Source organism: Rutilus rutilus (genome assembly GCF_951802725.1).
Source record: "Rutilus rutilus genome assembly, chromosome: 22".
Taxonomy (NCBI): domain Eukaryota; kingdom Metazoa; phylum Chordata; class Actinopteri; order Cypriniformes; family Leuciscidae; genus Rutilus; species Rutilus rutilus.
The window spans coordinates 26,361,246-26,387,266 of record NC_140227.1 but is presented as its reverse complement, the minus strand read 5'-3'; the positions used below and the strand labels follow the sequence as shown (position 1 = coordinate 26,387,266).

The window sequence follows — 26,021 nt, the reverse complement described above, 5'->3', positions numbered from 1 at the left end:
TTTTTTCATTAATCTTCATACTCTTATGCTTATCCGTAAATGCTAATGCATAATATATTGATTTTCTGAGAGTGTATATTGATTTTCTGAGTAAGAGTTTTCATATTTGAATAAGCATTTTGTAATTCTACTCCATGCTAATGTTTAAATGGTGATGTAAAATGGCATATATTATATATAATAAATGCTGTTGTGCATTTAAAAGATGATACACAAAAAAGCAATTTGTCTTCAATTTCCTGGCCTGGTTTCATCTCTCCAATGATGCAATTACAATAACGTACAGTAATTCATAATACATTTTGAATAATTGCAAGACCAGTCCCTCTTCAAATGTATCAGGGTCTACAGAGCTTTCCTCTCTTTCAAGAAGCGTTCCTCTGTGCAACAAGCAAAGAACTTAATTGGCTGAAAACTCTTGAGGTTTTTGGAGAAGCGAAGAGAGCAACAGGAAGCAAGAGAAACCGACCACGTGAGCGACAGAGAGAGCGAGAAGGAGGAAGATTACAGCGGGGTAGAACTGCATTCTGCAACATCATCTCCAGCTCCTCATTACCGCCTCTCGAAAGAAATCAGGCGATCCAGAACTTAATTCGAAACGGGAAACTTCTAAGAAAAAAGAAATGAAAGTTCCTTTGCTTTCCCAAGGGCACTGTGAATGCTAATTAAACCCAGTGGCTGGTACATTAGACTCTGTTTCAACCTTTCTGCACGCCGTAGAGAAATACAAAAAATAGAAACTAGGGGAGAGGGAATGATAATAATCTCATGTAGGGAATAAGCAAGGGAAGGAGAGAGAAATAAGAGAGATAGTCTTGCTACACACATCAATCATGAGTCATGAGGATTGATAAAATGACAAGAGACAAAAGGAGAAGACAATAGTATTCATTATTCACACACCAGCATCTGCGTCTCTCAGGAAGGGTGGTTTGCAAGTAGTAATCGAGCATCTCGTGTATCCTGCGGCATTGTGCTACCCGACCAGCTGAAACTTCACTCTCATAATCACACCATCTTCTCCAGTTTTTCAGAGCTGGCAAAATCTGTGCCTCCCTCTATCAGTCCCATCTGCCTTTAGTTTGTAAATACATGACATCAGGTTGGGCCACGGATAGGCCGAGACGGAGATCGCTGAGCTTCTGATGGCCCACAGATTGGCTTACAGCAGGTGGTTTAGACATCTGATCCAGAGACGCTTTGAGATCCTACTGCACACTGAGTTGGGTCAAATTAACCAGGGATCGGGGTAAAAATACCATTAAATGTGGCAAAAATCCACTTGATATTTCAATTTTTTTTTTTTTTTTAACTGTGTCTACACCAGATGTGAGCAGTGCGACGCCACAAAAGCAAATAGGACCCATTATAATCAGTGATGCTGTCTACACTGGATACGACATGGCGCTACACAACAAATTCCCGACAATAAACTGATGCCTCTTCTATTTCTGACGTACTTAAAGCTCTCATGCTACTTCCGACATGAAGAACTAATGGATTTGCAAAGGTCGCTTTGCTGCGTCCAGTGTAAACAGACATGGTGTAATAGACCAATAATAGACAACGGTGTAATAGACATGGTGTAACATCTAATATACTACATAATATGCATGCAAGCCTATCTAGTTTAGCTATGAGTTTAGCCTCTGCAGAGAGAGTATTGACCTGTCGCTGTCAGATATCTGCGTTCATGGTCTCAGAAAAAGGTGTTTTTGGATCTATTGCTGATATAAAATTGTTTTTAATAAGATAACATAAAACATTGAAAATGCTCCTAAACCCCCAACCAGCAAAACACTGATATGATTCAACAACTTAGTGATGAAAATGTAATGTAGCCAATGGGGACTGGCCAATTCTAAGTAGATGGCTCATACTTAGAATTGGGGATTTAAACAAACCCTTAAGTAATAAAATCCAGTTAGCGATTCATCATGCATATACTACAGATATTAATAATATCTCAAAATCATGTAGACTGTTGAAGAGTTCAAATTATTTTTTAAAGCAGATTATGATTTTCCTTTTATGGCTGATATATGGGCAAAAAAATAAATAGCTTAATAGCTTTAAATAAACCAATTTCCAGTGTGCAAATGTGCCCCACTAATACAAAGTTTAGACTGGATGAGATTGAACTGAAGTATAAATATTGTTTGTGCCAGGCCTCTAGAAGGCCCTTGAACATCACTGACACGTCGCTGAAGACTTCGTCTAGCTTAGTCGTCCTCTGATTTAGTCTTCAGTCAATGTGACGCTCAGATCTCATCTCTAGACCGCTCCCCCTGGCACATTCTTACTTACAAATCTGAGTAAAAATGTGAGTATTGATAAAGGAGCATCTGCTGTCATTTGGGCTTCACTCTATCCTGTTTGGGCATTGGAGTGTTTTTCAAAGACTTTCTGAGGCCAGTTTCAAACGCGATGAGATGTTTGAGTCCGGCACAAATAGAGTGCCTGCCTCCACGAGAAGCTCCAAGCCTCATCGCATTGTTGGACCAACGGAGGAACACACAAAATAATGAGCAGGGTGAAATAAGAGAGGAACACTCTATCAATTATTTCTGTCTAGTGCAGTTCTCTGACAGTTTCTCTCCGGCTCTGGGAGCTCTCCGGCTCTGGAACGACTGCTCCTCTCAGTTATTCCCTGTGTATTGTTGAACAACGGCTCCTCCGATTCCTCATTGTTATTCCTTTCCTCTGCATGGCTTCTCTCCTTCTCTCTCCTCTGGCTGTTTGTTTTGCAGTGGTGTATACTCCATTATTATTGATCATTTTGTTAGAGAATGAAAAATGCAATTCATGCATCATACAGCATATACACAAACAACACCTTTGTGCTTGGCAGGGTTGGCACTCCGCTGTTGAAACTTTATCAGACAAAAGAATTCTCTCTCTGCATTAATCTTGTTCTGTGGAGGATTGTGTAAGACAGAGTGCTACGGTATGGCAGCAGAAGCTTTACCCTACTTTTTTGTGAGTCGACTACATAGAGAATGAAATCATCATCATCGTCACGTAGAAAGTCTTTAATACACCAATCTGGTCAGAGCATTCTTTGACTTGCTAAAGATGTAAAGTTCTGAAAGCTCCGACAGGATTTTTTCCAATTATAACATCCAGGGTTAGAGACAGTTCAGATGTCAGTAATGCATGGGAACAGAAGACTGTACAACACGCTTAACCTGTTAGCCTTCACAAGGACGCGGACGCACTGAATCGTTCTTTGTTTAAATAGTTCAAAGTTACTATCAGATTTAATGTCATTACCTTGACAAACTATACATCATTCAAAATATATAAATTTTCAGTATTTGACCACTATTTTATTCTGAGAAACTTATAGTGACAGTTATGTATTAATTTGTGCCAGGAGTTATGTAATGAAAAAATGAGTCGATACCTTTAATGAATTATGAGCGTCAGCCACTCCCATTCAAAAAAAAACTCCTGTGCGGTCGTTATGAAAGCACTTGACCAAACAACATCCCTCAGGGCTTTTAGCTCAAAAATGTGCAGATTTAGAGAAATAATGATAGATTCTCATAGGTTTACGTCAGATTTCTATAGAGAGGAATAACATTTATTGAATTTGTACCCAAAATAGGCCGATGTAATCATTATGAGCACTGGATACTCTGATGTACTGTGTTTTCAATCCATACTGGCAGCCTGAGGGCGCCCTATGCACATTTAGTCATTAAAAAGTAAGTTTGGCCGGAGAGGTGTGAATGTGTGCAGGGGAGACTGAGACTGAATGGGGCTCGTTTTCCCTACCGCATTCAAGCAGGCTCGGGTAACTCCACCGCTTAAAAAATCAACATTAAACACATCACTTGTAGAGAATTACAGACCTGTCTCTCTCCTACCATTCATTGCGAAAACACTTGAACGAGTTGCTTTCAACCAAGTAACATCCTTCCTGTCTCTGAACAACCAGCTGGATGTCAACCAATCTGGCTTCAAGAAAGGGCATTCAAACGAGACTGCATTACTGTCGGTCACAGAAGCCCAACGAACCGCAAAAGCTGCTTCCAAATCTTCAGTTCTCATTCTCCTGGATCTGTCTGCTGCCTTCGACACTGTGAATCATCAGATCCTTCTGTCCACCCTCTCATCACTGGGCATCACAGGTACTCCTCTCTACTGGTTTGAGTCCTATCTCACAGGTAGATCCTTCAAGGTTGCATGGAGAGGCGAGGTATCAAAAGCACATCAACTGACCACATCATCAACCAGATGATCCCACAGTAGCTGCACGGATCTCAAGCTGTCTGGCGGACATCTCAGCATGGATGAAGGAACATCATCTGCAGCTGAACCTGGCAAAGACTGAGCTTCTATGCCTCCCTGCCAATCCGTCTCTACAGCACAACCTCACTATCCAGCTAGATTTATCATCAATCACCCAATCAAGGTCGGTCAGAAATCTTAGAGTAATATTTGATAACCAGCTGACCTTCACAGACCAAATTACAAAGACAGCTTGATCATGCCGGTTTGCACTGCACAACATCAGGAAGATCAGGCCTTTCCTAACTGAGCATGCAACACAACTTCTCGTCTAGGCCCTGGTCATATCTAGGCTTGATTACTGCAATGCTCTTCTGACTGGACTTCCATCATGTGCAACTAGGGCTGGGCAATATGACGAAATATATCGTCTGGACGATAGAAAATGTCTATCGTTTTATATAAGGCTCTATCGTTTATGCCACGATAAGGCGTTTTACGGCAGAATTAACCTCACGGCATGCCCATGCACGCTGCAATACATAAACATGGAGGAAGACGGTAGTAGACGCGGTTCAGACCAGGGTAAGTTAATTCTCAACTAGATGACCAGCCAACCCAACCCGTTAGTAGCTCCACAACAGCGCGCATCTGTGCATTCATTCATTCACTCACACACACACACACACACACACACACACACACACACACACACACACACACACACAGAGAAACGCGATTCATATTTAAACAGTCTTTTTGCGTGTACAGACACTATTGCGATTAGAACAAAGCAAATATAGAACTGACCTATTCCTCAACCGGATCCGTTGCTCCTCGAAATGAAAACGAGGTGAACCTGAAAGTGAACATATCCAACTGATTGTGGGTGTTCACAGGTTTGCGTGGATCGCCTCAGATTATTTGCGTTTGAATAGCGCGCGCTCTCCGTAATTAAGATCAAAGTCAACAGAATTTTGAATCTCTTTTGCACTTATAAGAAAAAAAAACTATCGCGCCGGCGCGATTGTCGAACCCAGGGGGTTAAAAAATAGATTTTCGCCAAAAATCCTCTTTGGCTCCGCGGCTGCCATGGTAAACAACGTTAGCCTACCGGTGACTGAAGTCTCACGTCACGTGCGAGTCAAGAGCGAAGTGATTGACATGACCAGGCTACCGTAGCTATGGCTTGGATTCGTTAGCAAACATTGCCCCCCTGTGGTATTTGCATGTTACTATCACAAGCATAATGTTGTGGCCTGCCCAGAAAAACGTTGGTTCTAATAATTATTTACCTCCGCCAACAGCAAGACCGGCCAATGTTAGAGACCCGGCCGGTAATGGAATACAGGCCAATATTAGAGGATTTATGGTAGACTATTCATGAACTGAATTAACAGAAAAATTGCTATATCGTTACGTATATCATTATCGGGATATCAAATGAGCTATATCGGGATATGAAATTTTGGCCATATCGCCCAGCCCTATGTGCAACTAAACCTTTACAAATGATTCAGAATTCTGCAGCTCGTCTTGTCTACAACGAGCCCAAAAGGGCTTACGTCACTCCTCTGTTCATCTCTCTGCACTGGCTACCACTCTCTCCAGAACATTCTCATTCACGGTTCCATGCTGGTGGAATGATCTCCCCACCCTCATCTGGAATGCAGAATCCCTGACAACATTCAAAAGACAACTGAAAACTCATCTCTTCCGTGAGCACTTAATCTCATAAAATAAAATAAATAAACATTCTTTCCTTTTCCCTTAATCCTCCCTTATCTGGCTTATGCTACTCTGAGCAATGCCTGCACTTTGTATTTTGACCACTTCTTGCGTTGTTTTTGCCTTTTCACGATGACTCACTTAATTTGGTCCTAATTTGTAAGTCGCTTTTGACAAATGCGTCTGCTAAATGACTAAATATAATGTAATGTAATGTTTGCACCACAAAACAATAGAGACAATAGACTGAATGGATGCTTAGAAGATGACAATAAACATCAGTTTGCATTTTAGAGTCTAATCAAATTAAAGTCATATGACATGATCTTTAAAAACATTTAGCTTAATTAAATACAGAGTTTTAGACTTATCTTCAGATGTTAAATATACAGGGTTCCCACACCTTTGTTAACTTCAAATTCAAGGACCTTTCAAGGACTTTCCAGGTCCAATACTCTCAAATTCAAGGACTTAATGTGGGGACAGATTTCAAGTGAGAGCAAGGTTATATCGTGTTACCTTTTAAGATACATTGTTAAAGTTTTGCGCGCGTGAACGTCATGGCAACGTACAACACAAAGTACCTTACGCGGGAAACACTTAGCGTAATGCGTAAATGCGGGTAACTAAGGTAAATCAAGCAAGCTAATATGCATGGGCCACGAAGTGTTGACGAAATAACACATTAGCGGACCGGAGGGAATAATATGGAATTTTTTCCAGAAAACTTCTTGCACAAAATAAATTCAAGCACTTTCAAGGACCTGTATCTATGTGTGTTTATTTTCAAAAACTTTCCAGGGCCTTGAATTTTTTTTGTCAGATTCACAAACTTTCAAGGATTTCAAGGACCCGTGGGAACCCTGAATATAACATGGTCAGGCATGTGGCTTTAGCCTCAGTGCAATTCTAGATTGATACAATGCCAACTTCATGAAGATATTTCATACAAATATTTTTCTAATAACTTTACAAAAATTTGAAGCTATTTATAAAATAAAAAAATTCATTATGACAATAATTAATTCTAAATTTACAATAAACTGCCATGTGTCCGCTTTCAGATGAGATCATACTTGTGCTTTTAGTGCAAAGGGTTCATGAACTGTATCTGTTTTAATTTGGGTATGTCATTTCTGCGGATTTTTCAAAAGTGGGGTTTGCTGGCTAACAGGTTAAACCATGCAGCAAGCTCTCACTGAAGCGCAATGCCTTATTTTTTTAAATCACAGCAGCTGTGCCAGAGAGTTGTTTTTGTTTGTTTTTTTGTTTTTTGTTCCAGGCTTAGTAGAGGACAGCTGATGTACATTGGAATGTATGTAGATTACACAATTACAAATTAAACTTCAGACCATAAGGCTGAGAGTACAGGGAATTGTGTAAATATATAAACTGTGAATGTACAGCACTGTGCAGAGCTCCTCAGTGCAGCTTAGTGATCAGGAGACAAATGCTTCACACATGCTAATATAGACTACCTTTCAATGGTTTGGGGTCAGGAAGATTTTTTTTTTAAATGAATACTTTTAATATGCAAAGATTCTATTTTATTTTTTATTTTTTATACTGTTCCTTTGGGGGTAAAAAAATTATCAAGGTTTGCATAAAAATATAAAACAGCAGAACTTTTTTCAACACTGATAATAAGAAATGATTCTTGAGCACCAAATCTGCATATTAGAATGATTTCTGTAGGATCTTTCTCTATATCATTAAGCGCTGTTTTTAAACTCCTCTAAACGCCTTGATTGTAGTCTTGAGTTTTCTTCAGGGAACGTAGACATCACAACATTCCTCATTTAAATAATTCCCTCCCAAGGCATATGCAAAAAAACAACAAAAAACAAATAAACAAAAAAACAGGCCTAACTGAGTTGCATTAGTAGTGTGTTGAAACTTGCGGTTATGGTAAGGGGTGTGACATTTCCGAAACATGCTCAAAGTTTCCAAAGTGACCAATCTCAAGACACTGGTCCAGCCGACCAATCAGAGACTGGAACTAAACAGAGCATTACTGACAGACTGGGAAGGGAAGATCTGCAACAATGTAAAATGAAAAATATTCTGTTCTTTGAACATTCAAGAATGCAAACTTATTCTAGAAGACCCACCAACCCCCCCTTTAATATTGCCTCTTTAATGATTCCATGATTAAATGTATTATGTTGACACACCACATTATATGCGCTAGGCTACTCATGTAGACATCCTGATAATTAAATGCAGTTCGAAATCTTTTTTTTTATTCACAACTGAGAAAAAGTTAGGAAGGTCTAAAGTGGCACAAAGTGTGTGTGAAGTGACCCTGTGACTGATTTAGCATTTTAAAGACTGCATTTACATTCTGCAACAACATCAGACAGATTCATTTATGCTTAACAGAAGATCTGGCAACAAGCATAAACAGGGTGATGACAAATACTAACACACTTCCCAGTATTTCCATGACAACAGCAGACTGCTCTCTTACCAACACTGATATAATACACACACTGAACAGCAACTTCCAGCAATAAAACTAGCAAGGGATCATTTTTACGTGCATCGATGTATCATCGACTTCTGTCAGACTTTACAGTCTCATTTGAAAGAGTTATGCATTTACTTTGTTTTTATATGCTCTTCTCACATCTTTTGCTACGCTTAACATCGATGGCAATTCCACTGCAGGATTGTCAAATGAATCTTACAGGGCAGTGAGGAGTGACGTGTGCACATTTTCAGTGACTCTAGGGGATGTTTTCCAAAATCACTGTCATAAATATGTCTCTTCATAACAGAACAAGGAGTTTATGAGTGCGCACACCCCAAACAACCACATGCACGCTCTAATCTCATTAGATCTCTATGCCTCATATGCTGCTTCAGCTACACACTTTTTAATTGCCTTGTATAAAATTTACATTACAAGAAATATTTTAAGCTCACACGGCAGATAAATAATAATGAAGTCAGTTTGAATGCAGGCTGCCCAGTAATTGAAGGTCCGTTCGGATTGCTGACTGCAGTAGTCAGGAGAGGCGAGACAAATTACAGGCTATAAATTCTAGTGTGCATGGCATCCAATTTGAAGGAGTGTGCATGTGTTTTCAGATTCATCTGATCACTTCCAAGTATCCTTTTCATGATAAAACCTTTTACAAATACTTTCACCGCAAAACCAGACACATTTAACATCTAATGTCCTTCTAGAATGTGCTGTTTATAATTACCTGATAGGCAATTTTTGCATTTTTAAATGAGTCCTCGTTTTAAAGATCATTTCATGCATGCATGCACCTATCCTACCATGCTCATATAAAGGTGTTCAATTGTGACAGGTGCACACAGGCCTGTGGGGAGCACTGCAGTACACTGTGCTTCTATTCGCCATTGCTGTCCTCTATATTGTAGTTGTACAGTCTGCCTCTCACATGCTAAATATAGTTAGATGTGTCTTACAGTGTCAGCTGGCAGCGACTGCACCATCTGCATTACAACTACATGAACAAACACACAGAAGTTCAGTTCAGTTTTATTCTAACTTCTCATATGCCATTGCATTCACTCCACTTCTGTAACCAGCTAAGAAGTTTAGTTTAATGGTGTTTAAGATTTAATTGTGTTCATTTCCTGCTGAGCTTCCTCCTGGAATTGAAGTCCCCATTTGTGCCATTAGTAAAGGCTCTGAGGAAAATGGAACAAAGTAACTTATAAAAGGAAATCAATAATATGACTAATCAATGGCTATTCTACATTATTCAGGGGTAACTGCACTCTCATTTGCCTCACTCAATATGCACCAATAATACTTCCCAGCCTATCAAGCATAAAGGGCATTTTTGAAGGAAACAGATTATTGCAGAAACATAATTTTCATTAAGAAACGTTAGTCAAAAAACGTCAGCTTTTAAGTATTCTTACATAGTCTCCTTTCATGGAGTTAATTTCTTGCTCTAGGATGGACCACAGCTAATCCGGTCTTATATTATTCCTTTTTATCCACATACAGTATGTAGACCTCTTCTCTTTATCAAAAGAAACTGATTTATTTTTCTCAGATGGAAATAAAAAGACAGTAAGACCCAGGGAGTTTGAGTTATCTAATATTTGACGTCAACTCTTCATGGTGGTAACAGATGTTGACTCCATAGAGGTGACAAGAAACAACTCCCAGCAATTTGCTTGCACAATGGAGAGTGCACTAAAGTATTATGGGAGCAAATTGACTATTGTGTGTAGCAGAAACTGTTTATATTTCAGGTTAACCCAATTTCTGCATCTACTCATATGTATTATTTCCTATGTGGAGACACGGTTGACTGATAAAACATAATGGATGATGCCTGCTTTCGCATTATCTTCCTTTCAATGTATTGAAGAAATTTCACCTATGAGGCTAGGAAATAAGTATAACAAATGCACTTTTGGCAGCACAGCATTGGTGAAAAATTGCTGCAGCAAAGTAACTGCACTATGCCTTTACTACTTATATGATTAAGGTACTGTCGTTACAGTAGAATGTTTTAAATGTTTAAATGTTTTTGGTTCACAAATGAGAACAAACAAACATACTATTATGTTTGCAATCCATGCCACATTTGCATGTGGAGCCCCCTGTTGTCAATTCATATGATAACTGGCACTCGTCTTAATTAAGGGTTTGTATGCCTTTTCCCTTCAAAAGGAGATGAAGGAGCCATCTGATATTTTTCGCCCATTTCAATCTTTAAAGCACTGCCTTGTAGCTTTCATTCATATTTCTCTTTATGTTGTGGAATTCCATCTTCTATCAGAAGAGAACAGTGGGTAGAGATGAAATACTCATTAAGACTGACTTTTATGACTATTATGTATCGATGAGGAGAGTCATACAGCATTCCTGCATGGCTGATGCTGTTTGGGTCTTTGGTGTCGAGTCACTAGGGGAGGAAGCTAGCACCATCTTCATGTAAAGCATGTTTCATAACTCTAAATTGAAAATTACATTATGGTCATTACAGGATTTGCTCACAGATTTCTTGTGCTCGGTAGATGCTGCATGGGTCTTTGATGTTTAATCAAACAGGAAGCAAGCTATGTTAGTTTTGCAGAACAGAACTCATTAGTAAGCAGTTTAACAGACAGATTTGAAACAGACAAAAATGGTCCAACAGTACTTAATATTTATATTTATAAATATTTATAATATTTAGATATAGGCCTTAATTCTACAAAACATATAGTTTGAGAGCTAAGACCATAAAATTTTCGGACAAATATAAAATATATAAAAGATTTTTATTTATTTTTTTACAAATACGTATTTTGTTTTAAAAAGAAAAATGTCAATCCAGCAAAAAATATAATAAATAAAACTGTTTACTTCTACAACTGTGCAGTGAATGAATCAAGAAATCTAAAAACATTTTTAAAAAATTGGAAAAGGAGAAAGTTACTGTCTAAGGCAAAGAAAATTATTATTTCAAGCTCTTTAGATGTAGAAAAAAATATATATATATTTTTTTTACAAATACATAGATTACTTTATGTGAGGAATTGCAATATGTGATAATATGTGGTCTTATGAACAGAGACATGTATAGAGATATTTTATAGAGACATCTCCAAAATCCGAAAGACCCAACTCCTTTGGAAAAATCACTTTGACTCACAAAGCAAAAAGATGGCATTTCAAACTAAATCTGTCAGACACATTGTAGCACACATATAAATGGTGGAAAGCGTGTGGGGTTTACAGAAGAATAAAGAAGCAGTCAAGCAGGAATACGCTCAGATTGAGACAACAGAGGTAAAAGATAGTTATTTGCCAATTAAGCAGAGAATACTGAGCAATAGCTAATACAAATCATCTTCATATGCCATATTATAGAAATGGAGATTAATAAATAATGACCTAAACGTATATTTAAGTGAGCCACTGCAAACGTGTGCAGAAAAATTGCAACAAACACTGCCAACTGTGGCATATCAGCTTGTTTATTTCATGGATAGCTTCACCACATGCTCTCAACAGATGTCATTTTGAACCTTATGAGGCTATAGGACGACTTTCAGTACAAAACATGTTTTATTTGTTCAGGTTCAGCTTCTGAGCTCCTATCCTACACTATCTAGTGTCTTAATATGACTAATTTCTGTATCCATCAGCTTTGGTCTTTTAGTGTTGGTGTTCTGACTTTGAACATCACAGAGTGTTGGAACATGCTGTAATTAGATTGGACGCAGCCCACAAACACATTAAGACTGGGAAAGAGAGCCAAAGACTGAAATTTGCAAGAGTTACTTGAGCCTTTATGTATTCTCATGGCCTGATTATTTTAGTGGTGTTATCACTGTGCATTGGCAAGCCAATAATTTTATGTTGCTCTTCTCTGCCATCCAGACATGCTGTTGCTTGTATCCTTTTCACCTTCAGATAGTACAAAGCTTAAAGTGATGTTAATTGATAAGAAAATAGGCAATGTGAATTTAACAAAAGGATAAATGCACAATTTTATTTTTTTATTTTTTTATTAGTATCATTGATATACTATTATAGATTTTATTATTTGTTGTTTTTATATTTTCTCTTTTTAAATTTAGTTTAAAAAAATCTGTGTTCTGTAGTTCTTATTAGTTTTTTGGGAGTTTTACGCATTTACACACACACACAAAAAATCTACTCCTCTGTTTTGTTTAAATGCACACGCACACATACGCATACACACACACACACACTCAGAGTGCTCTGGGAACTGAAGCATGTCTCACACATCCTGCCTGCAAAAATCTGTCCTGGATGCTCAAAAGGGTGACTGCCAGCTCTTACCCAAGAACAGCAGGAACTTTCTCTCTCTCCCTCCCTCTCTTCCAATCACTCACTCTGTCTCTCTATCTCTGCCCTTAAATTCAAGACCTGAGAAAACAGATTAAGCAACACAGGAAAGTGACCCTGTACTTTTTATCTTCACAAACAAATCCTGCTGCACTGAGAAATCAAAATAATACAATTAACATAAAAACATAGGGAAAGAAAAGGAAAAGTGACGATTATAAGGAGTCCAGAACACCAATGTAATTGAAAACAAAGATGTGTAAAGTTAATATACTGTGTTAAAAATATTAAGGACACTGCTTAATATTCACCGCTACCCAGGAAGCAATCTGCAAAATGTCCTGTCACTCCTTGTGTCTGGTTAGGACCAAAACTCATGGAATGGCTTCACATACTGTAGATTTTTTATGTTTTTCCCCTAATTAAGATTGTGTAATGCACAAATGCGCATGGAATGAAGCTATCGTCCACTTTATTACATTATAAGGCAGTCATATCCGGAGTGAAAGATAAAAGAATGACTGCTGCTCTAATAAGCTTTCAGATCAGCATTGTGAGCCAACAAAAATGTCCTCTGCCGCATATGTTAATAGAGCTGAAAGCCGTTTCACTGCTCAAAACAGCCCCACAAGGCTTTACAAAGGATGAATTCCAGCATCCTTACACCCACATGGGTGAAAGAGCCCACCTCGCTCGATTATCTCTCCCAGTCAATTGAGTGTAAGAGCTTTTTTTTCTTTCCCGCAAACTAAATATAACTGGAGGTGCATTGCTGTAGTGTTGGACTGAACTGGACAGTGGCTAGTCAGTGTTTTTATGTCAGTACACAGTGTGATTGGAGAGTACAGCTTTGCAGAGAGAGAGAAAGAGAGGGATGAGTCATTGAACGGATGACAGAGGTCAGCACGGTGGGAGGATGAGGAGTGCTGAGCGATGAAGGTGAGAAACAGCTTGGTTAATGGAGGACTAACGCCCCCGTTAGTCGTGCTACGCTAATACATGTAGAGTTTGTGTGTGCGCGCACGTACATTTGTTTGACTGTGCTCCAGCTGACGCAGCTCACTGTGTGCAATCTGACAGCGTTTATTTTTTGCTTTTGCTGTTGCTATTGAAAAAAAGCCTCTTTTGAAACGGTTGGTTTGCTTATTAGACTCACCCTGCAGGAAGTCTGCCAAACCTAACCAACACCTATGAAACAGCCTATCCAGAACACACTGCAAACATTTCCAACAGAAAAGAAAAGTCACAATGTCACAGTCAAGAAAAGAATCAAGTTAAATGGAGACGTTTGCCTTCTCAGCTATCTCAGGAGATGTGTCTCAAAAGAGATATTTACAATGTCACAAAGATGAACAAAGATAACCAAATCTGCAACTAAAAGTCAGAGGTTTCAATTTGAGCCAAAACATTTGTCTTTAAATAACTCCAAAGCCAACTTATCTGAGTTAAAATTTTAATTAGGGATGGGAATCACAGCGTACCTCACGATACGATACACGATACATGGCTCACAATACCGATAATATCCCAATACAGCAATTCTGCAATAATCAATATATTGCTAAACAATCCTACAATGATACATCACAATATCTATCTAACTATGAAAAAAAAATGCCTGTGAAAAGGTTAAGTGCAGGTTTTCAGTCCAAATTGTCCAAACTGTTAGAAAACAGCACAAAAAGTTTTTCAGTCTGTAAATTAAATTGAACATTCTAAGTCAATTAAACATTTTATGCTTATTCTTTTTAAAAGCTTAAACTTTTTTTGTGTGTAAACTGACATTTACCTGCTTATCCACTATTTTATATAAACCTGGTACATTTCAAAATTTACCAAACTCTTTCATTTAAGATCGTGAAGAGTGTCAAAGATGTCTATTTACAACATGTTCGTCCCCATAAATGGTATAAAAGCCGAAGTACGTCCAGACTTTGGACTTAAACATGGTTTGGGCATCTATTATTTTACTTATACTGCTGTCCGCCCTCCCATTAAAAACCTCTGTTTCTTAGGCAAGTTAACTTACATTCACGTTTCCCTCATTCACGTGTTGAGCGCCACCTCGAGGAGCCATGAAGTAGCGACACTGGGAGCAGGAAAATCAATTTAGAGTGCCTTATTTTATTAATTAAAATATCGATATTTGGCGCCTGCATATCGATTATCGTATCGCACGGAGAAGGACAAAGATATATTGCCCAATCGATATTTTGTCCCACCCCTACTGTTAATGCATGCAAGCTGTATTACTCCAAATTAAAGGTTGATAGCTAAATTAAACATAAATCCATTCCTCCATTAAGTCTCTTGAGCTTTGAAAGATTAAAAAAAAATAACAATAATTCCATAACTGGTCGTACTCACCCCGTTTAGAGCGAAATTTGAACCGTGATCTCTGGCGTGGGAGGCGGGCGCGCTTACAAGGACACTAAGACCGTGGCCGCTAATGCGCCTCTTGAGACCGGGGGAGTGAGGTTTACATGCACAGCTCTTACTGACCTACGTCTGTTACATCCGGGTTACAACGGTGCATCATCAACAGCCTAAACAGCCATTCACACGTTCTATTACAATAAAACTCAGTTGTAAATGCGTTTCTTAACTACACATTGCCATATGAACAAGCAGTCAGTACTGTTGCTGAACCTTAAGTATACAGATTTTAGTTCATTTTAAGACATTCCTGAAAGCAAAGATGACTTGCAGTTCAGCGAGACGATTCAGTAATTTCTCTGACTGATTCAGTGAGTTCAATCAGTGAAGGAATCATCAGACTGAAAGATTGACAACTTGTGAGTTTATGAATCTGTTTGACTAATCTCACTGTATGTTTATTTTCCTGTTTATGTTTATGTTACATCTTTCAAACAGTGAAATATATCACACCAGTCAAAGACATCCATTACAATGGTATGTGTTTACATAAAAAGTGCACGTGTCAACAGCCCCTAATGCGTCACTCTTGTCATCCAATTGTCTTTAAAGCTACAGAATGATGTTTTGATGTAAAACAGCTCCACTGCGGGTGAGGTGTGGCAGTCATTTCACAGCATGGCTCCCCCACCTAAGCAAAATAAAGGAAAAATATCTCAAGTTTAAGCCCTTCACTCCTCACACACTAATCTGACCATTCTGCTCCGCTATTGTTTGTTGCCTTGGTTACAAAGTCCCTCAATGGCATTTCACTCTACAGTTCCAGTAAATCAGAGAGCAAAAAAATAGAAAACGCACATGGTTTGGGAGCATGATGTTATACAAGGCTAAATTTAGGAGCCGCCTGTTCCAACATCCGTCACTCAGAATTAGGAGGGGAAAAAAGGAAATGACTCGCTTTTATATCTAAGATCAGGAAGTTAAAATAGAACATTTAAATGGACAGGCACATGGAGATGAGGTCTTTGTGTGGGTAACTGAACCACGTGAATGAAAGCCTTCTGAATTAGAGCTTTCAAATACGCTTGGAAGTATTTGACAACATATCCCACGCACACTCAATTCATCTGTTGGATATGTTCTGCCTGATGAAGTCAACTACATCTCTGTGAATCAATGAAACTGCTCCTTCTCACTAGATAATCTGTCTCACCCTTCTTTGAATTAATCACCCGGTATAAAATGCAGCATTGATTAATAATAGTCATGTATGCTACAGAGAGACATTTATCTAAAGATTATTCAACATAGTGCTTCCTCCATAATTGCGTGCATTGAAATTTAATCAAATAAAAAATTAATTAAAAGCCAATATTTCATATCAACCTCTAAACAGGGTCTTTTTGGGGCAACCACGGAGGTTATAACTTATTTTTTCACATGTTCTATTCATATTTTGAACGCATCTTATATTATGCATGCTACATGTTCAAAAAGAGTCAGCACAGCCATGTGCAAGTGCATTATTAACTTAAGAGGAACATGAAATCGCATTCGGCTAGTCTAGTGCACACGGCCTTCTTAAATAGTTCCAAGAGTGAAACCCAGGCACTTCATTCAGCTTTTACACACTAGGGTGGGCTGTAACTCCATCAGCTATGTGTACAAATCCACTACCTGTCAGAGCTTGAGGAGATTGCTCTTTATTGATTTCTTTATAGACATTCATGCAAACACAGGCCAAATACTTGAGTCCTATAATTAAATCACAGCATTTGTTGACAGCTAGCTTAACAAAAAAAAAAGAACAAGGACAGGCAATAACTCACATGGACATTTTAAAGTGTCGCTCGCTGTCAATCAAAGAATATTCTTATTGGAGTAGAAACCGAGCGAGATCATGCAAGACACCTTGAGCGCAGTATAAATCTCGTCAAAAATGCTGCAGAATAAGGAAACAGTGTGCCCTTGAGATAACATGAGGGGAGCAGATCCAAAATATAAGTGGATTAAACAGGCTTTCTGATTCATAAAAACAATTTGCATTTCTAAAACATAGTTGTTATAGCTTGTCTAATTATGCATTTCTTTTACTGTAGTTCTCGAACTTAAATTGACAATGATGTAGGGGTGTGCAATATCATGATTTTAGTGAGTAAATGATTAAAGTATCTCTGCCTTTGAAAAGAGGTTGTAGTATCGTGCTACAGTGCATTCAGTTGCAGTTCTGACACCCATGTCCTAACATACTGTAGAATGTGATGTACATTCACATCGCATGTTTAGCAACGCAGCAGTAGGGTTACGCTCATATGACATTGCAGTCTTTCGCCATCATGACGGTTTATTATTTGCATGCGTTTTAAAGCCTTGCCGGTTGAACTTTTTATTTCCACACTGTTCTGAGTGTGTACAACCGAAGCACACGCACAATAAAAGCTACTAAACTAAGTTGCCTTTCGCGTCTTATTGTATTTAAACTGTCAAATACACACAAGGTTTAGAGCATAAACACAGTCATTAATATCTTAAGTGAATGTAAGCAAACATTTCGGATGCGTGTATATTAGATCTGTGTGTCAGGTCTTAAAGTGACAGCAGCCTACTAAACCTATCAAACAAAATACAAAATGAAAATCACTCATTGCTCTTGACTGAATAACTTCAGTAGCTTTAATAATAATAAGTGTATATTCATGCAGTAAAGTCTGTGTAGTGTTTCATTTTTACATTTGCTTATTCAGTTTCTAACTTGAATGCTGTTAAATAGACCTACTTTGGCTGGCAAAAATTAAAGCACTGTTTATAACATTTCTATCTTATATTACATTTGTCCTTTTATTTGTAATTTGCATTCTTGTTCTTACTCTTCTCATTTTTAATAACAAAGACAAAATAATGAAATAAAGTTAAATAAGTTCAGTTGTAAGGCTACATTTTTACAATAGGGAAATTAATTTGGCTGTACTGATATTACATTTTTGCCATATCGCCCACCCCTACAATGATGGATAACTTAAAATAATGAAATGTTACACTGCAGAAAAAAAAAAAAAAAGTTTAAAAAGCATGTGAGAAAAGATGTGACGCTCAGATGATGTCATGGATCATGGGAATAAAGTCATCATAATTCCTCATACAAACGATTCAGAGAGATGAAAATGTCTTCAGAGGCAGCATGAATCAATGCGGAGGTGAAATATTAATCAATTTTTGATTTAAAATTCCCCTTCAAATTCGCTATTTATGGGGGCTATCAGCTGGAGTGGAGCTTTGAAGTTGCCTCATGCCACAAGTAACCCTTTCAACGGAGAGCCATGCTTCAGCTATATCCTACTACCCTTTTGTCTCTGAGAAAGTCTTGACGTCATTGAAGGCTATGTTGTTCGCGTTTAAAAAATTAAAGGACCAATTCCCTTCGATCAATGTGACTGAGCATATATATGTTGTTATTATTCTTTTTACTATTGGAGAAAGGAATGGTCTGCCAAAAGACTACTGACACACGTGCTGCAATGGACCATTTTGGACACATCACCTTGTACCCACAATGGGAGAAATGCCTACAGCCTTTCATCTTTCAGGTGGGACATATTCAATACTACCAAAGCTGAAATAGTATGTCCTAGTCAATGGTGCAGAACTGAACAGAATCGTTATCTAATAAAAACCTGCCACAACTATTCAGTAGATTAATTTATCACAATTGCTAGGCTTAAGTAAAATCCATGACCTCTTGTAGTCTCTCCCTACGGGACACAGTGCTGCCATTAATGATGGCTACCTTAGATCATAAAGAATAAGGGAATGGGAGCATATAATCTCTATTAATCATCACACGACCAAGACTGGTGGCACTTTGTTTCAGTGACTCTTATGCATATGGCCCAATCAATGAAGCTTTAACTATTACACGACTTAATTTCCAACACCATTAGGCGAATAAATCATTGCTTATGCTGATTACTGTACTAGAAAAAATACACAAAATACAAGTTAGCTGAGGATTTCAGGGTCGTGCTAAAGCTAATATGATCCTGGCCAACATGAGCTACTTTACACACAATCATTCAGTGAGACAAAATATGGCTGCTTCCTCCAGTTTTGCTGATGGTGTGACATTTTCAGCTTTGTGTGATTTTTTTTTAGAACCTCCACCAGATCATTATTATAGTCTTGGAGACACAGAGAGCAAGAGGTTCGCCCTGGTTGTTATCTCTCAGGAAAGGTCAAAGGAATGCCAACAGAATGCCCCAGGGGTCAGTTACCTATTGACTGAAGTCTTGAACACTAATGGCTTACAATAAAAAATATACAAATGAGCCTGCTGGTTCCTGACGGCTGAAGTTTTGCATAAACTATACACTTTCAGGCTGATGGCATGCCAAGAGTGTTGTCTGTTCTTTTTTCTGCAGTGACTAAAGGGTTACATTTTATGGTTAAACCTTGTGAGCACACGCAAGTTAAGGCTATTCCATGACATCTAAAATTTGGCGTGAAGACTTAATGCTGCATAAAAGCTAATATATGCCAGCTCTGACCCTCCTCAGCAGCCGTTCGTACATGTTCTTGCTTTCAACAGTGAGGCGCTGTAAAGAGGAATGGAACAGAACGGGGTGTCTCAGGAAACATTTAAAAGTTTAATTTCTTTTAACTTGAAAATCTTGCCGACATCCATCTAGCATTTTTACATAAAAAACAATAAAAACAGCACAGATGGACACCAGAACACATTCTGTGTGAGCGGCCCCTTAGCTCTGTGTAAATGAAACAGTGGAGCCTTTTGAAATTGTCATGACAGTCATAGTTTCATATTTTTATTTCTATACTCTATATATCATTTCATAGCATTATTTCTAAGTGTGAATTCATTTATATATGCCTTTGAAAAGCTGTAGGCTGCCTGTGTAAATGCACCTTTTCGTGTTAAGACAGATGCAGTGTCTGTGCCACAGCATTAGGCTTTTCTGTCTGGATTGTTTCCCAGACAATCCAGTTGAAGCATACAGTATGTGCAGACTTTACCTGATCACAAAAGCTGTTTTTATATCTTGACACTATTCAATGCTTTTGAGCCAGAGTACAATGTGCTTCAGCCTACAGTATGCATTAAAAACAAAGCAAAAGTGAATAAGCATGGTACTCTATAAGCGCTTTTGGATTCCTTCGGGATGAAAAAAGCAATGTCAGACCTTATGCAGAGAACTGATTCATTTGAATGTTACTGCCTTTCATAAAGCATCAGCAATCCAATAAATCAGCCACGTTTCCAACTGTACAGTGTCATTTTGAGGCACAATCAAAACTGAAGAATGCTATTTAGCCTCTTGTGCATAAAAATTACTGATCTGATTCCCAATAGAAATCCCTACAAACATGCATTAAAATGGCCAAGCTAATGCTGGCTTAAACTGCTGTCCACTTTATGCAACATTTGTCTGGATCTACTTACTGGAATACAGTCAGTCAGACCACACAACTCACTTAGGAGCCGTTGCTTGGTACAAGTGCTCCAACACCATAGTGGTTAGTAGGCAACATTAATCTTGCAGCATTTTGTGATCACAATTTCACCTCTTTCCCATATCATTCCCTGTCCTCTCTCTACCATTCCTATCAATAAAAGTGGCAGCATTTCATTTACTTGAAGGCAGTATTCAATCAACTCTAGCCATACAAAGCCCTTTACTAAACCCAGTCCCATAATTCAAATTACAGTTCAGGACCCTTTAAAAGTGTAATAATATTTATGTCACATGTCAAACGTTATAATCCATCTCTCAGGAGAAAATGACTTCGTTCTGGTAGAAGACCTCATAAAAAGCCAGGGATCTGTCAGAACGAGATGAGTAAAGCTCTCTCCATCACCACTGGATGTACTCACAGTTCGTAAAATACAATTCAGGCTACATGTAATCATTTAAAACAATGTAATGTTCATTTAAAGAACACTCATTAAGCAGCACGCACAAACTGAGCAACAAATGAGGTCAACGGTTTCCAACAAGCACTTGCTAAAAGACCACCTGAGACACAGTTGGACCCCATATGCTCCTAAGGGCTAATCAAACATCTGCATAAATTCTCAAATGCAGAAAAAAATAATCATGAAAAGCACTGAACCATGTATGAGTCTTTTTTTCTTCTTCTTATTATTATTATTAATCAGGTTAAATGTCCTGAAACTATTAATGTCATTTCGGATTAGCTAGATATGTGCTTCCAGCAGAGCAGCTCCTGTTATGCATGGACAGAAGAGGATGTCTGCTATCCAGAGGTAGTTGTTCACATAACTGACATAACTGACTACAAGTATGGAGGAACTCTGGTGTTGATCACTGGAGTAGTAGCCTACTATGTGTCAGCCACGTTTCAGCACCACGGACAGCAACACTGCCTGCACAGCCCAAATGAAGCTCTTTATTTGAGTACTACAAACTTAGATAGTTATAACCCAATCCTTCCTATTTTCATTTATATGCAGAAAGGACTGATGGTACATCCAATAGGAGTGCATAAGCAGTTCTGGTGAATGGCTCATATTATCATGTGGCACAACTCAACATCACTATTTTATACAGCCAGACAATCGCATCATGCAAAGTGAAAATGATAAGAACATAGAAAATGAATATGCACACACTATTTATTCTGTTTTCTCTTAGCATAATGATCTCAATACCACTCTAAAGATTAAAAGGAGCAACATCATAATGGCTATTATCATTTACATTATGTGGGCACCAAATAAAAGCACCATTAAAACAATGAATAATTGACATTGATGAATAATATATCATTTATGTTTAGACAACCACTGATGAGTTGGTTAAGTGGGGTTTTTTTATAATAAATTTTAAAAAATGGGTCAATCACTGACAAAAATGTATACAGAGAATATTTCTTAATGTAATTGCTTGTTAAAAGTGACTAATTGGATTGGGGAGGGGTATTTTGTGTCAACTTTTACACTTCATGATCATAAAGAAAAAATGTGATGGTCTTCTTTCTCAAAACAAATTAAATTAAACAAGCTCTTGCACAGAAAGGGTTTTTTAAACTACTAAGTAGAGTCTTTATTATGAATGAATGCATGTGTCTATCATCCCTCAATGATGGCCGATGGTTTTACACGGACTCTCCTTTCAACAAGTAGTCAAACGTTTACCCATTACTAATTCGCATAATTTATTAGACTAAAATAAGCAAGTAGGCTGCGTTAATAACTTCGTTATTCATCTCATCAAGACGTCGAATTAAGACCCTCAGAATAAGGTGGAACTCATGCTATATGACTTTTCAACATCATTATTATTAAACATAAACAAATTATACTGTATTAGGCTATTTATAATATAGAATATTGTTGCATTTTAAGATAATCACACAAAAACAATTTGGTTTTAAACATAGACGCACCGTAGCCTATTATAAAGCCTTCTGAGGCAGTGCGTCTTTAATGCAGCACATCACATTAATAAAATATATATATAAATAAAGCTGAACAGATTTCTAAATTTTGATTTCTATTTTGTATCTATGCTGGTATTACTCCCTACTTATATAATTACACTGCACTGCAACATGAACACACATGTATGCTGTAAAGTGTGACCAAAACAGTGAGTGTATACCGTGTAATGTTTATCATTGTTCTGCGATTTAAAGTTATTATTTGTCGAATAAAGCCTGCAAAAAGCTTCCCTTCGACGTATTTTACGTACTAACTCACCGCACACACTTAAGTTTTGTTCAACACGGTGCCATTAATGCAAAACTTACTTTTCCAGTCGTGAATAGACGTGAAATGCCCTCAAGTTCTCAGTCCAGAAGTCTTCTGGACGAACTGAACTTCTTGTCGGTGTCCGTTAAGTTTTGGCGGTTATTCTCTGCACGGTAACGGTCGCAAATTCCGCGGATGCCTTCCCATCTGTTTCGCGCTGGCGGGTTTTTTTTCTCAGTCGCGAGAGGATGATGGATATGAGCGCGCGCGAACGAGAGAGAGAGAGAGAGAGAGAGCAGCGCGCGTGAGAGAAAGAATGCGCGTTAATCTGACAGTCGTTTGTAGGGGTGTGGCCATCTAGTATCATAAGAGAAAATATTAAGAACATAACGTGCTGTTTTGCACCTTGTCCTGTTGCTCATGAGGGGGGGAAATACAGCACAATACTCAGTTGTTTTAATTAGTTCATATGAGATGTGGCTAATCACACAAAAGTGCTGTAGTGTGACGGGGCAAAACTATGCTTATAGAACCACTTTATTAAATAAGATTAAAGAAAAATACCTTGCTACCTTTTAAATGTTTATACATTTGTGTAAGAAAATAATGTATTTGAATGTAGCGAATGACAAATTATCAGCTTGTATGCATCATAATAAGGAGTAAGTAGGGTAGGTTGGGGTACAATGCTATTTAAAAATATAACTTTAAAGCATACAAGCATGCATAAGTCTATACAAGTGTCTAATTTGGGGAGTAAGGAATTCGCTGTCAACAACTGATGATCATGCAGCAAAGGAAATACTTTTACACATCATCATAAGGTGAAAGTGTGATTAAGGTCTGGCACTTTCAACTCAAAATAAACTGATAAAGTAACTGCATTGTTTATGAATGAATGCACGTCAGCTTTACACAATGTTTACCATGTTCAGCCAGTCATTATTGGATTAAGATTATTTTATAATTATCCACCTAAATTTATACTAATGTGTATTATAGAGTCACTTTATGACATAAGATTAAAGGAAACTACTCATGTCACGTTTGAATTGAGTTAAACGTGATCAGAAGGACATATTTTGGATCACGATTATACAGAGACCACATCCTCAGTGAAACAGTTGAGCAGAAGGGGTCGAACTCAACCACCATGGAGAATTTGTTGTTTCAAGCTACATTCCTACTCGCAATAGCAGTTTGCCCCTAAGGGTCTCGATGTCTAAGAGAATTAGTTGAAGCATAAGCGTATAGTGTCTGCTCGAGTGGCTTCCCATGTTCATGCATCTCGCATAAAAAAATATGAAAAAAGAAATATGATTCAATCATATGAAGACTACCTTGACTGAATCTATGCTATGTCCACACATTATTGGTTTCTACTCTATACCATACAAAAATCTAGTCTCTTATGAGTAAACAAGACATTTGTTTTGGATGATTAGACATGCACTCCAAGCTGAGCTACTGCTATGCGTGGACAGAAGAGGATCTCCTGACATACTGTAAATTTGTATGTTTACTATCCATACTATGCATTCTCACATTAAAATCCACCAGAGACCACAATAATCTGCACAACCTCACATTAATTTGACACTTATTACTGTTACAGTACTGAAAACTGAAAGCAAGTACCCACCATCAGGTTCATAGGATGGAAATGACCTTTATAATCAAAAGGGACCAATGAAACGGCACAGATTTTGGAGGGTTTCGAATCACTGTTGCATTAACAAACTGATTAAACAATCACAGCAGTCTTTCAAAACAGCTGAAAACAGAAAAATACATTCAAATATATACGACGTCAACACACTGATAGCATCTAAAATGTTAAAATCTTTTATGTACACAAATAATCTTCTGAAAAGTGGTTGAAACTAAAATTGCCAGTTTTTTTCACCATTACCTTCATATTTAATTAATCCAATTTAATATTATTAACAATAAAAATCAACAAATAAATTCCAATAATTCAATATTTTAAGCACTTCAAATTATTTGTATACCTTTGTCTCTATAGTTGTTCATAAAAAGTGTAATGTTTTAGATGCTGTCAATATACATTGATTGATCACCACCAATGACTAGTTAACCAGTATTACCTCCACTAAGGAGGTCCTCGCATTCATTGGTTTTAATATGAAACCAAATTCTGAACTTTAAAAACTCTAAAGAAACTGTGACCAGAAGCTTTATTTATTCCTTGACTATGTTAAAAATACAAAACTGAGATGAGGCTACATTCACTGTTTTTGAATATAGGGTAGTGCTCATCTGTGTTATCACAGTGCTCATGCACTGTTAACATCACCAAATTACACAAGCCTGTGTTACTATGGTTACAGATTATCACAGGCAAATATGCACAGCATGAAAATCATGACTGGTGGAATGGAAGGGAGACAAAAAAAAAGTGATGTTTTACATCAAAATATACTGAAAAGGTTTATAATCATCTATAGAATTAAACTGTAATAAAAGGTTAAAGTGGATTCACTTCAATCTTTTAAACATCCTTACATACTGATCAAATGAGGGAATGCTTGAAGCATTACAGTATAGTCGCTTTAAATGATGCATTATGGCTTCAGAATGAGCATTTATGCTGTGCGGAGCATTCATAAATTCTGAAGACCTGGACCTCTAGAGATGTGAGCCACTGCTCTACAAATCCACATAAAATATCCCCTGACACAGTTTATAAGGCATCCAGTTATGATTTGTTTTTTTATTTAGGGGCACATCATTTATCATATAAAGCCATCCAATATGTCAGCGGCTCGTACTCCAAGAATAAAGTAAGAAACCTGGGATTTAAGCACTATATGTGTGATGCTAGCTGGTGGTGTGATATTATGGAAGAACCCTGGGGTTTGGAAGTTGATGTTGATCTGACTGGATCTCCTTCTCACCACAACTGATCTCTCAGCTGAGTGTATAGCAAGGATTTACTAATCAGTGTGGTGCCTCCACTCAATTACTACAAGTCAACAACAAATCCAAACTGACACTATTCATTTTCTTTTTAATATGAATGGTGCGTGGCATGTTTGAGTCATTTTACTCCAGAAAATTTGAGGCAACACCGAATCTCTGTCCTTTAAGTCAACATAAATTAAAACTGACCCCCTTCTAACGCAAATCCCTGGTCTTACT

The 26,021-nt window shown here is 37.8% G+C and overlaps 1 protein-coding gene across 1 annotated transcript in view; it reads right to left on the bottom strand.

Moving 5' to 3' along the window:
- camkvb (CaM kinase-like vesicle-associated b) overlaps positions 1 to 23,081 on the bottom strand; it is a 43,798-nt gene extending 20,717 nt beyond the window's left edge. The window contains exon 1 of the mRNA XM_084394441.1: positions 22,919 to 23,081. The gene's annotated coding sequence lies outside the window, so the exon portion shown is untranslated. The remainder of the gene's footprint in view (positions 1 to 22,918) is intronic.
- Between the last annotated feature and the right edge of the window lie 2,940 nt (positions 23,082 to 26,021).